The sequence below is a fragment of the Pipistrellus hanaki genome (assembly GCF_964339955.1).
Source record: "Pipistrellus hanaki genome assembly, chromosome: 8".
Lineage (NCBI taxonomy): Eukaryota > Metazoa > Chordata > Mammalia > Chiroptera > Vespertilionidae > Pipistrellus > Pipistrellus hanaki.
In genome coordinates, this window is record NC_140510.1 from 69,288,501 (window position 1) to 69,301,418 (window position 12,918).

Below are 12,918 nucleotides of genomic sequence, written 5' to 3' on the forward strand. Positions count from 1 at the left end.
AAGAGATAAAACACAATTTAAAATATCTGAAATATAAAATTTTCTATTCAAGGAACCCTGACAAATTTAAGCCTGGAGTAATCGATATTTTTAAAAACGATATAGAACTAGCTTAAAAATCTTAAACAAGCCGAAACCAGTTTGGCTCAGTGGATAGAGCATCAGCCTGCGGACTGAAAGGTCCCGGGTTCGATTCTGGTCAAGGGCATGTACCTTGGTTGCAGGCACATCCCCAGTAGGGGGTGTGCAAGAAGCAGCTGATCGATGATTCTTTTTCATCGATGTTTCTAACTCTCTATCCCTCTCTCTTCCTCTCTGTAAAAAGTCAATTAAAAAAATAAAAAATAAAAAAATCTTAAACAAATACTTATGATTGTTGTGTTTTTAATACATATCTTAAAAGAACTATTTAGATGAATCAATTTATATGCAAACAAAATCGTATTTTTTCAGAGTACAAATATCATTTTACTATGAATCGACCACAGTGAGATTATGAGAGCCTCTATGAGTGGGCAGATAACAAATCCTCAATATAGAAGAATCATCTTGAGAAAATAAATACACATAATTTGGCATGCCATGACATATAGGCCAGCAGAGACTAGGCATCAGTTTACAGATATTTTTACGATCATTATGCACTGAGCTCATTTATTGCTGTTGTCATAAATACAAGAATAGATAATGGCGATAACATTTTTAAAGATCACACTTAAAAAAAAAAGGCCAATTTTTTTTAATTCCATTAGTCATCTATGTGATGCAGAAGGCTAAAGAAGTATATAACTTCATGAAAGGCATTCGTGTTTTCACAACAAATAATACCCATCCTGACCTACTAAATTACCCTGATAAAAAACCCAAATAAGCTATAAATGGCTCACATGCAGACACACACACACACACACCAAATATGTCAGGCTTTTAACTTATTTTACCCAGGTAAAGTCCATTTGTAATTTGATTTTTAAAAAAATAGGTGAATCTGATTTATTCTAATTACGTAAAAATTTTTTTAAATGGTTGCCAACACTTAACTACAGATGCATGTGTGTGCTAATACACATGTATATAAAGTGATTATTTCATTGAAAAAATGTTTTGAAAATAGGCAAAGTTGAAATCTTTAAGTCAAAGTTTTCAGGGTAAGATATACACTGTTTCATTGTTTGCTTATATACCCATTTATTTTTTATTTCACAAATACTGATATAGCACTATACTAAAAATGTTTCCGTATTTTACCAGTGTTAGTTCACGTGATCTTCATAACAACCCTGTGGGACACCATAATTATTCCCATTACACAGATGAAGAAATTGAGGTGCAGAGGACTTTAGTAACTTGTCAAGGTCTCACGGCTACTGTGCGAGCCAGTATTTAACCTAGCATTCTGTTTCCAGGGCCCCTATTTCATAAGAACAACCCTATGCCAGTTTCATAGGACAAATATTATGACTTTTTTATGTTGAACATGACTATAATATATATTTGAATTTTATTTAATATCACAATTCTTCTGGATACTGAGCAACTGTCCTTAAAAATATGTTGTGTTTTTGTTGTTGTGATTATTTGACTATTGCCAATTGACTGCAAACACCAGAGGTGAGGGCTACATGTATCTGTACTTATGATTGTACTTGTGGCCCAGTGCATGAAATTTGTGCACGGGATACTGTTGTCCCTCAGCCCTTGCATGTACCCTCTCCAATCTGGGACCCCTCGGTGATGTCTGACTGTCCTGGCAGTTGGACATCCTTCTCACAATCCAGGACTGCTGGTCCCCAACTGCTCACCTGCCTGCCTGCTTGATCACCCTTAACTACTCTGCCTGCTCACCTGATCACCCCGAAATGCTCTCTCTGCTGGCTTAATTGCCCCCAACTGCCCCCTCCCGCTGGCCTGATCACTCCCAACTGCTCTCCCCTCCTTGCCTGATTGCCCCTAACCTCCTCTTCCTATGCCCCGCCACCATGGCTTTATCCAGAAGAATGTCCTGAAGGTCTCCTAGTATAATTAGCACATTGCTCTTTTATTAGTATAGATGCTTAGTATAGTGTGAAGTAGGGATGCTGTGGTTCAGTGGTTGAGCACCCACCTATGAACCAAGAGATCACAGTCCATTAAATTCCCAGTAAGGGCATATGCCTGGGTTGTGCCCTCAATCCCCAATAGGGGGCGTGTAGGAGACTGCTAATCAATGATTCTCTCTCATCATTGATGTTTCTATTTGTCTCTTCCCCTCCCTTCCTCTCTGAAGATAAACAATATAACATTCGATAATTAAGGTAATATTATCAGTACTGTACACCATATATAATACCTTTGAGATCATGTATCAATTTTTAGGGCACTATTTTTTTCATATTTTTATTGATTTCAGAGAGGAAGGGAGAGTGAGAGAAATAGGAACATAAAATGATGAGAGAGAATCATTGATCGGCTGCCTCCCCCTACTGGGGATCGAGCCTGGAACCCGGGCATGTGTCCTGACTGGAAATCGATCTGTGACCTCCTGATTTATAGGTCAATGCTCAACAACTGAGCTACTGTGGGTGGGCAAGGGCACTACAATTTTTTAAATGTTCTAACAAAAACATTACTTCAAAGGCCAAAATAATGTGTAGAGGTTGTGATGAGTTTGGAAAGAGTGACTTAGTCATCATTAGTAGGAGCTATATGCTCCCATATGCAACATTCTTCTAGAAGACAAGGGGGTGGAAGTAGGTGCATTTGCCTATGGAGGTGGAGGGGGCAGTATCTAAGGAAGGAACATTCTGAGCAAAACCTGTTCAGTGTAGATATAATTAACCTCCTGGTGCCAGCTGCGTGATTACTGTGATGGGATTATCAGGGTGTCTCTATATCTGAATATGTAGCCAAGTATTCTGTGCTGGATAAATGAAAAGCATTGAGTAAGAGATGACATTTACTTTAACTGTTCATTATGGAATATTTTTCTGAAGTCTGTTAAGTACAAACTGTTAAATGGTTGATATTTAATGAGAGGTTTTGAACCTAATTATACCAAATGTCACCGCATTATTTATTAAAAAGATTTCTAAAATTGCTCAGCACAAAACGAATGAATGCATGGATTTTTATAATATTTAAATTATTCCATTAATTTAAAATAGTCTTTCTAAGGTAAGTTGGATTGACAATAAACTTAGTTTATCTTTATAATCAATTTCTCTTATTAAGGATAATGGAACCCATGGGATATACTTTTATGTACTATTTTGTAGGCTATCTTGTTGGAAGAGATGGTTATGACAGGTAGTGTCTGTCTGTTACAGTAGAAGGGAGACATCATATGCATTTTCCCTCTCATACACAGAAAAACAATGACCTATGTAGACTAAGATTTAAAACTAACTATGAAGACCTGAATACCTTGTTTAAATCTGATGGTGGTAGTAATTGGTGGGACAACCTCCAATAATAAAAACAAAATTACTTATTTTCCAATCTTTATTTTTATTTGATTATAAAATTAATAAAAATTTTATATATTTTGATCGATTATATGGGCCTATTGTGCATGATTACAAAGTTTTATGTTCACTTTTATATTCAACACTGTCAATTCTGATATGTCTTGACTTATTGATGTCTGATAAACTGTTTTCTGTGAACTGTGGAGAATAGAAAAGAAATAAAACCATGATTCCTTGTGCAAATCACTTTTATTGGGGGAAAGTCTTATTTTTGCATTTGTATATCTATTTATGCCAAAAATAGATTATGGTAAAAATGTTCTGTAGACTACTTAGAACACATTCTGAAAAAATAAAATTATATATTAGACTTTTAAAATTGGATAATATGATGGGACCTATTAAAATATATATCTTATAATGCCTATGCCTTAATTTCCCTAAACAAAACAAGGCATAATTAAATATTTTATTAAAAGTTAACAAAAAAGTAGAAGGGGATGTGCTATTGCACAAAACATTGATTATTACCCTGAATGAACTCTCATGTTCCAAGGGTGTTAATGAACTTCTCATGGTACCTACTATGTACCTTAATAGGACTCAGTGGGTTCATTACTTGATGATGATCGTGATCATGCTCAGGCTTCCTGAGGTTATTACTCTAAAATTCCTTAACGGCCTGAGGAAACACGAGTCAGACTAACACTGTTAACATGCTGACACTTGGCCAAGTGCCTCACTCTCACCCAGGGAGAGGCGGGCAGATGCTGAGCATCTGGGCAGCTGCCCCGTTAAGCTCCCTCAGGTGGCCGCCTCCCTGCTTGGCGTTTCTCGGGGATATTTAAAGGCTTAGCACCTGCTCTAGAGCCATTTGTACAGCCAGAGACAAGCACGCGACTGATTGGCATCATCCGCGTCCTAATGCAACACAAATAAATATTTTGAAACAGAAGCAGAAGCAGAGGGCTGAACTTGCTGGTGGAAATAGACGAATTGAACAGGACAGCTCCGTCACTGCATATCAAGCCACTGCCCAACTCCCAGGCCAGTTTCACATGGATCAGAACCGTGTTATGTCCCCACAGTACTTCAAGGCACTGACTTCCCCTAGGGGTCTGGATAGGCAGCCGGAGGTTACAGCCATACCACACAGGCCCTGCCTCTCCCGGCTGGGGCCCACATTTCCTGCTTTCCGCTTTTGTGACCCGGGGGCCAGGCTTTCTCCAGTTTGATGCCATCAAGTCTACCTCTGACTTCCTAGACCTCCATGACAAGATTATCACCCGGTTTTATGGTGGAAAGAGACTGAAAGATTTCATAGATGGCATTTGACCATTCAGTAAGTGGGCACTCTGGAAGTTTCCTTTCAATCCAAATACTTACCCACTGTGTTTGACTGCCAATCAGGATAATACATAGGAAAGGACTCTTTTGTCCCACACAGGACAACCTCTCAATATCTCTTATTTCTCCCCCCTTTCTTTCCTGCCAGGAGGAAAGCCCCTTGAGTGGACATATCTCCCTTGTTTTTTTTGTCTTTTCATTTCTTTGCACAAGAACTGGCAAAGAGGAGTCAGTCGATGCAATTAATTTGGATTCAAATTAATTTGTTCGATGGCTTGTCAGGGAAGAGCCCTGGGATGCTAACTAAATGGGAGAGAGATGCTTTTTCTTCTCTTGATTATGCAGAGATTTCCTGACCTCTTACAATGCACTTTAAAACTAGCCACTTATAGTGAAAGGGGTTGGGTCATGCGTTTTTCATTCCAAATAATTTTAATATATTTCAAAGCATAATGAATTCACTTGGTAGTTTCATAGTTAGTGTATAAAATTTTAACTGGGGGCAACATGAAATGTCTAGAGTTTGCTACTGAGGATTCAAAGAGCATTGCAAGTAGGAAAACACTTTTAGCTGAAAATTAGCACACATACACACACACACACACACACACACACACACACACACATCCCACACACATCACAATGCTTGAATGACTCAGGATCTAGGCTTAACCTATACAGGCTCAATTCTGTCCAAAATTAATGTTTCAGGAATTGCCAACCAATTCAGCAGCTACATTACAAACAACAAATGTCTGGGAACTATGTTTAATTCTATTAACTTTTGATGATATAAACCCTGCCCAGTTTGTGCAGCATTAGGATAAAACAATATCTCCAATTAGATTTTTTTTGTTATTGTTACTTTTGTCCACGATGGTTTCTCAGACTGAGGGAGAATGTGGACCTTAAAAATGAAAACTTTGGGCTTCAAAGCTATGTCTTGGCCTCTAGATATTTTTCTCATCTAGAAACATGAGGAAACTAATACATTCATGATATGATCGCAATGCGGGTTAATGAAACACCTTCTCAAAAATCACTGCTCAAGAAATGTTTAAAATTTGTTTTTTTATGCGATAATAAATTATTCTTAGTTGTTGCTGTTGTTTGGGGAAATTTAAATACTTTTATTTAACCCTTTCCTTATGAACACAATCTACTTTATCTTTGCTTTTAAAGGGCACGGTGAAACAAAAATGATGTTTCCTGAAGAATCCCTAATCCTGTTTTCCTAGAGCACCAGCTATCACCATTTTCCTTGTTTCTTTTGACTTGACACTTAACTGGAATGTTAGCTGGAACAGGAAAGTGGGGGAGGAGGCATGGGGTTCATATAAGAGAAAGGACCAAGGAAGCTTACTATACTTCATTGTTACATCTGCACTTAACTCTGCTTGACTTTTTCATGGTGTGGAAGATAAGTGTTTATTATGAGATATTATGATGTTTTGGTGTGAGGTAGTACACCCTAAAATATATAAAAATATAGTATTAGAGATTTTAATAATTTGGATATAGTTATATATTCAACAAGCATGGATACTGTTTCATGAATACTACTTTTAAATATATGAGGCTTGTATTCAACTCCTCCGCTTAGGTCATTAGTTATAGCATATTCAGTTGCAAAAATGAAATATTCCTAATTCTCAGAAGTGTCCTGAATATTTAATATCAGGGAATTTACTATAAATGATATGTATTATGATTTTTATTAACATGTGTTTTAGCTCAGGCTGCCATAACAAAATACCATAGATTAGATGGCTTAAACCACGGACATTTGTTTCCCCCTATTCTGGAAGGTGGACATCTGAGAGCAGGTGTTAGCTCAGAAGGGTTCTGGTAAGAGCTTTCCTCATATTCTGCAAGTGGTCAGAGGAGAGGGAGAGGGGGATGGAGAGGGAGAGAGAGAGAGGAACAGGAGGAGGGGAGAGAGAGCTTTCTGTATCTCTTTTTATGGGCACAGACTCCATCACTGGGGCCCCACAGTTGAAGGCTCTGTTTCCAAATAGCATCATGTTGGGAGTAGTAGGGCTTTGATATGTGAATTTAGGGAAAACACAAACACTCAATCATAGCACTAGCATTGCACCCTTTGAGCAAATGGATAATGAAAAATGAGCCATCCACCTAATCTGTTCTACCCACGTGCTAATAAGAGGCACTCATATAACCCTACACTGTATAGTGAGGAGTTCACATGTGTTATTCTGCAATGAAAGAGAGGCCAGGGCACTGCAGGTGCACACATTGTGGTATTTCCTCAGAGGAAATAATGCCATTTGGTGGGCTTCATTATAAAAATATATATTTTAGTAGAAATCGATTTCATTAACATACTAGACATATTTTCCATCTATTATAACAATAATTACCTACAAAACCATATTTTCCCTAGTGGAGAAGACAAGCATACTTTTATTGATATTGATAACATTTTATTAGGTTAAAAAAAATTTTTATCAGCAAGTCCTATGAGCACATACCTAATGACAGGATTAAACCATAATTGTGAAAGGGACAATACCAGGTCTGTCTTGACCAGAACAAAATTATAACTCTATTGAATAACTAGTATTTTATTAGTAGTGATTCAGATTTGTGCTCTGATCATTAGAAAGGCATTCACTTTAAAGAGTTACATAACACATGTGTGAGCTTTAGACCAGCACTGTCCAATAGAAAAGCAATGGAATACATATGTAATTTAAAATATTACAAACACCATATATTTTAAAAGGTGATAAAGAGATGGAATTTTAATAAAATATTTTATTTAACCAAAGATGGCTTTATTTTATAGTTTCAGTACATTTCAACCAGAATAGCCATGTTTCAAATGCTCAATTAGACTAGTGGCTGCCGTTTTAGATAACACTGCTCTCTATGCTTTCCATTTAATATATATATATGTATATATTCACATAGTTTACAGGCTGGAGTGAAAATATGCAATAACTTAAAGGAAATACAGGATTTTTTTTCAGATTTAATGATACACAAAAATGTCACAAAATTGAAACATGAGAAGATTGTGGAAAACACAAGTTCTGAAGAAAATGTAGAATTTAAAAGTATCCCTACACCATGCTAGGAAGCTAAGGTCAGACAGATATTACTGTGTGGGATGGCCCACCAGGCTACCCCACAAGACCCTAAGAACTGTACGGAATGCTGTATGGCCATTATAAGCAGGGAGATAATTGGGGGTCCCCTTGGCAGGCTCCAGGAGTGGAGCCTTTGAGGGGAATATCCTTGCATCACACTCCCCCCCACTGTCACGGATGTCTGTATAGACTGAACATACCCAAATGCTATTGGGCAGAACACAGCATTGGGAATTATGGTTACTCTGGGTAAAATCTAGCAGATCTGTCAGGAGATGGGATTAAGAGTAAGTAAATGGAGTGTGGACATCCCATCTGTTTCAGCCATGAAAGAAGCTCACATTATACTGAACTGCATAATTCTTTGTCTACTGTTGACGGCTGTCTAGTTAAAATGATTGGGATATTAAATGATGAAATGTAAAGGAATGGGGTGCATTAGTGGTTTCCACTCTGAGCTTATGCCTTCAGAAGCTCCGTGGTTCTAAATGTACTGGGTGGGGGTTTTTATTATGATTATTCGCCATATTTGACATGTTTCCTTCTTTCACACTTGGTAATTCTTTGCAATAAATAGAGATAGCTTTGGAAAACCGGCTTTTAGATTAGCCTCCAGTGCAGAGGCCCTATGCTGTGAAATCCTACAGAGCAGCTATTAGTGATTGCCTCAGACTTTTTTGGTATGGCTTGTCTCAGGCTCCAAAGCAAACACTGAATAAAGGTGCTCAGTGGTTGTCTGTAAGAGTTTATCTGTCTTGCTGCCTTCCAAAAGTCTCTTTCATGGAATATTATTTCAGTAATCAGAAGACACTGTAGTAAGAGGCCATACATAAGCAAGGGTAGTCTTGGTTTTGGACCCCACAGAAAAGTCCTCTGCCCCAAGTGATGACCCTGAACAGGAGAATTTAGAAAAGGAGAAAAACACAGTGACGGCGAATGTTGTAAAAATACCTAATTATTATATCACAACGCTTGTCAGATAACATTTCTATTATCTTTTTATAAAACAAGACTCAATTGTCCTTCCATTATAATAATGTTTTCTTATCTTACTTACATCTTCAAAGTGAACCCAACATTTCAAAAGTTCTAACCTGGGTGATAAGCCAAGTGTTAGGACTTGTCACTATCAATTATGATAGAATATTGCTTAAGTCGGTGCCAATTTTTATGATAAGAAAAGATAAAAATTTAGATGAAAGTTATAGAATTAATGGGCTCATGAGAATTATTTACAAAGGAAATAAATCCACTATGAGATGTTGAATACATTTTTTAAAGAACACCTGAGATATGGACGTTTTGGAGACAAGTATAAAAAAAAAATCAAGACTCAGAATGAAGTCCACCATAAGTTATGAACCTATAGGGATGGAAGTATAAGTAATAGATTACTCCATATGTAGCCACAATTTATTTTTTACACTAGATATATTTTAGTTCATGAAAAATGATTTTGACTATAATAAGTTACTTCAACTCTGTAGCAAAGATGTATGTCCCTTCAGTAATTTATTTTTTTATTTCTATGTGAATATAAATTGTATTTTTAGAATTTGCAGCATGTTTTCTCTTAAAATTATATAACTGGAGATACAACCATATAACATGTCACTTAGAAGAAAATATCATAAGTGAAGTATAGTTTTTTGTGGTGTTCAGTTGCAAAGCTGAGTCAAATAACAGCTTTCTGTACTACCATAAAACACTGCATCAAATTTCATTTTAGAAAAGATATTTGACCTTTTTAAGGAAAACTAACAAACACTTTACTTTTTAATATTATTTATATTACTAGAAGCCCAGGGCATGAAATTCGTCCATGGGTAGGGTTCCTAGGCTTCGTTGGTAAGTAGGCCAATTAGAATACTATATAGGATATTTTTTCATTCTCTTTAGTAGCCATTATACTATTTCTATTTCCTATCCTATATAATAAAAGCCTAATATGCTAAGTGTCCAGACATCCAGTCAGCCATTCAACCATTCAAAGTGTAACATGCTAATGAGATGCTAAGGCTGCTCAACTGCTCACTCTGATGTGGGCTGACCACCAAGAGACAGACAGTTGACTGGTCAACCAGTCACTATGACATGAACTGACCACCAGGGGGCAGATGCTCCTACTGGTAGGTTAGCCTGCTATTGGGGTCCGGCTAATTGGGACTGCAGGACATGGCAGGACATGGTCTGGAACTCTCATGTGGTCCCTCTCTGGCTGGCCAACTCCCATGTCCCTCCCCAGCCCCAATCATGCACTGGTGGGATCCCTTGACCTGTCCTGCACCCTCTCATAATTGGGGACCCCTCGGGGGAATGTTGGAGAGCCAGTTTCAGACTGATGGTGGAATGACCTGTCACAGTGATGCACACTGACCACGAGGGGGCAGACACTCAATACAGGAGCTGCCCCCTGGTGGTCAGTGCACTACCACATGGGGAGCACCGCTCAGCCAGAACCTAGGCTCACAACTGGCGAGTGCAGCAGTGACGGTAGGAGCCTTTCCCACCTCCGTAGCATTATTAAGGATGTTTATCAGCCAGACATCCCCTGAGGTCTCCCAGACTACACAGGCTGGGCTGAGGGACCCCACCTGAGTACAGGAATTTTATGCACTAGGCCTCTAATTATAAATAAAAATTTAGCAACTTCTACTTGTAGATATTATTTTCAAAATATAGATCTTCATTAATATCTTAGAAAGCAAGCCTTTGCACATGAAAACTGAAGAAACATATCAGCATCTATATATAAAAGCCCAGCAACCATTACAGTGGAACGACTGAAACAACCAGAATGACCGGTTGCTATAACTTGCACATACCACCAGGGGGCGGATGCTCAATCCAGGAGCTGCCCCCAGGTGGTGAGTGCACTCCCACATTGGAAGTGCAGCTCAGCCAGAAGCTGGGCTCATGGCTGGTGAGCATAACAGCAGTGGCGAGAGCCTCTCCTCCCTCCACTGCAGTGCTAAGGAGCGGTAAGCCAAGCAGTAAGGAGTGAGTAGGTGGGCGGTAAGGAGTGATGAGCCAAAAGGTAAGGAGTGAGCAGGTGGGCAGTAAGGAGCAAACAGGTGGGCGATTAGGAGTGAGCAGGCCAGTGGTAGGAGCGAGGGGTCCCAAATTGCGAAAGGGATGTCTGACTGCTGGGCCTAAACTAATCAGGCCTAAACAAGCAGTTGGACATCCCACGAGGGGTGCCAGATTGTAAGAGGGCACAAGCCATGCTGAGGGACGCCCCTGCTCCCGTGCATGAGTTTCGTGTATTGGGCCTCTAGTATAACTATAAACACACTATATTTTTATAATTATAGCTAGTTTTCATTTAAGCCTAGCAATTAGCTCAAATGAAATTTAAGCATACTTGACTTTTGTGGATTATATTCCGTAATAATTCTACATGCATGCTTTGAAAAGTCAAGTGTGTGCTGATTATATTTTGGAAATTCAGTTAAATGTTTATGATTGAGAGTTTAACAAACTAAGAAAATGATGAACTATCTGAAAATTTAACCTATGACTTACCAACATTTTGATTATTGGATTCATCTAAGCACTCATGATTTAGAAATACATTGAGATTATAGGATGTCATAAACCAAAGTAAGTTAGTATCAAAGATTTTTAGTATAAAAGTGAAACTAAGATTTATCTCAAAAAGGCATGAGGAAAATGACATGGAATGTAAAGAAGTATTCTTATAAAAGTATAAAATTAGATAAAGAATAATTTAAAAAGAACCTTTTACTATGATGAATTGAAAAAGTAATATTAGTTAGTGAAGAAACTATATTTCTCTACATCGTCTTTTGTTTTCTTATATTTCAGGAGCCAGTTTTGTGATTCAAATATGGACACTCAATTACTATGATTTTCACATTGCATTTATTACCTATTTAGCATCTAACATGGTACCCAACACATTCTAGAATCTCACTAAACTTGTGTTTTTATTTAGTTTTGTATTTTTTGAAAATTCATCCAAATAGGTTGTTATAATATCTACATGTTTAAAATATAGGAATATGCACATCTAGTTGACTAGTTGATCTAAATATTATTCAGTCTATTAACTACACTTGATGCACACTTAAATGTATTAACTTCTTAGAATAATTTCCTGAATGCAGACCCCTTACCCATCAACAACTCCTGCTTCCCAAAGCTCAGAATGTTTGATGTAAGTCAGGGTCCTCTTTCTGAGATGAAGATATAATGCTGATAACAGCTGGTCATATGGCTGTCTGGATACTACATTAACTTGAACTAGTACCGAGATCACCTAACTCAATGGTTGGCAAAACACGGCTCGCGAGCCACATGTAGCTCTTTGGCCCCTTGAGTGTGGCTCTTCCTCAAATAGCACATGCGGTCAAGCACATACAGTGCGATTGAAACTTCGTGGCCCATGAAACTTCAGTTTCGGCCTGGGCAAGTCTATTTTGAAGAAGTGGCGTTAGAAGAAGTTTAAGTTTAAAAAATTTGGCTCTCAAAAGAAATTTCAATCGTTGTACTGTTGATATTTGGCTCTGTTGACTAATGAGTTTGTCGACCACTGACCTAACTTTTAGCTCTTGCTCCTTTTGCTGCATTATTATCCTATGATGTTGTACAATATATTTTAGAAGGATAGCATTCACTTAGCCTAATTACTAGGATTGAGATTTTTACTTTGAAGTGTATAAACCAAAGATAAAATTTATCTGTAGACAAAGTTGAAAAGTCATCATAGGATATAAATAAAATGACATATGCTCAGTTGTCCATTAATTTATTAGACAAACATTTATTAAGCATCTAATATGTGTTAGGTTTTGTTCTAGGGACTATAAATATAGCTTGTCAATAAATCCCTGCCTTTGTTGAGTAAAACAGGGTAAAACAGACAATAAACACATAGCTTATTAGCTGGCAATAAGTGCTATAGAAAAAATTACAGCTTAAAAGTGCCACAGGCCATACCACATGGCATTCATATGATTTTAACTAAGAAAGCCAGTAGGAGCTCACTG